Source organism: Zosterops lateralis (genome assembly GCF_965231275.1).
Source record: "Zosterops lateralis genome assembly, chromosome: 33".
NCBI lineage: Eukaryota > Metazoa > Chordata > Aves > Passeriformes > Zosteropidae > Zosterops > Zosterops lateralis.
This window is the reverse complement of record NC_139793.1, coordinates 269,179-270,738: the sequence shown is the minus strand read 5'-3', so window position 1 is coordinate 270,738 and position 1,560 is coordinate 269,179. Positions and strand designations below refer to the sequence as shown.

General features: G+C 54.2%; 1 pseudogene across 1 annotated transcript; it reads right to left on the bottom strand.

Moving 5' to 3' along the window:
* Positions 1-231: 231 nt before the first annotated feature.
* On the bottom strand, positions 232-1,164 carry LOC310921340 (olfactory receptor 14J1-like; annotated as a pseudogene). The gene has a single exon. The product of its transcript is annotated as an olfactory receptor 14J1-like (transcript).
* Positions 1,165-1,560: the final 396 nt, after the last annotated feature.

Below are 1,560 nucleotides of genomic sequence, written 5' to 3'. Positions count from 1 at the left end.
CTGGGAGATCCTTGATTTCCTTTAAAGCCACTAAGAGTGCAGTCCCTCATTGGCATAGACTGTGGCCAGAGGGGAAGTGGAGAGAAACAAAATGAGAAATGGCACAAACAATGAGATTTTTTTCTAACAAGATAAAAAGTATAAAACCCAGGAGAAACCCCACAACCAAGCCAACAAGAAATATCAAATTTGCGTTTTATTATAAGTGATTTGCAGAAATCAGCCCGCAGTTTAATGTTTCTGAAACCATCCAGTCATCAGTCTCCACACTGCAGCCTTGAGCTCCTGGTTCCTCAGGCTGTAGATGAGGGGGTTCAGAGCTGGAGGCACCACCGAGTACAGAACTGACAGGGCCAGATCCAGGGATGGGGACGAGATGGAGGGGGGCTTCAGGTAGGCAAACAGGGCAGTGCTGACAAACAGGGAGACCACAGCCAGGTGAGGGAGGCAGGTGGAAAAGGCTTTGTGCCGTCCCTGCTCAGAGGGGATCCTCAGCACAGCCCTGCAGATCTGCACATAGGAGAAAACAATGAACACAAAACAGCCAAGTGCTAAAAAGGCACAAACTGCAAGAAGCCCAAGTTCTCTAAAGTAGGAGTGTGAGCAGGAGAGCTTGAGGATCGTGGGGATTTCACAGAAGAACTGGCTCAGGGCATTGCCATGGCACAGGGGCAGGGAAAATGTATTGGCTGTGTTCATGAGAGCACTGAGAAAGGCACTGGCCCAGGCAGCTGCTGCCATGTGGGCACAAGCTCTGCTGCCCAGGAGGGTCCCGTAGTGCAGGGGTTTGCAGATGGACACGTAGCGGTCGTAGCACATGATGGTCAGGAGATAAAACTCTGCTACAATAAAGAAGAGAGAAAAAAAGAGCTGTGCAGCTCATCCTGCATAGGAGATGTTCCTGGTGTCCCAGAGGGAATTGTGCATGGCTTTGGGGACAGTGGTGCAGATGGAGCCCAGGTCACTGAGGGCCAGGTGGAGCAGGAAGAAGAACATGGGGCTGTGCAGGTGGTGGCCGCAGGCTGCGGCGCTGATGACGAGGCCGTTGGCCAGGAGGGCAGCCAGGGAGATGGCCAGGAAGAGGCAGAAGTGCAGGAGTTGTAGCTGCCTCGTGTCTGCCAATGCCAGCAGGAGGAAGTGGCTGATGGAGCTGCTGTTGGACATTTCTTCACTCTGGCCATAGAGTCCTGTTGAAGGAGAACACAGTGACAAGTCAGGGGAGACTTTGCTGAGCAATGTAAAGGCCTTTTCTCCCAGCCCTGCCCCTGCTGCTCTGTGCCACCCAATTCTCCTTTTCTCAGAGCCCTTCCTGCCGCCCCGTGCCTGGAGCTCTGCTGGGATCTGGCCCCATGGCTGGGAGGATCAGGGGCTCTGCCCATGGACACCAAGGGGTCAGCTCTGCTCTGCAGCAGTGGGGTCATGGGGACAGGGACAGGGGCCAGTCCTGGGGTTGAACTTCATCAGCCCAAAGTGCTCCTGAGACAGAGGCGCTTGGCAGCCTCTCCTGCCCCAGGGCTAAGGAATGGTGATAGCCAAAGGCAGTTTGAGAGAGTTTCCTAC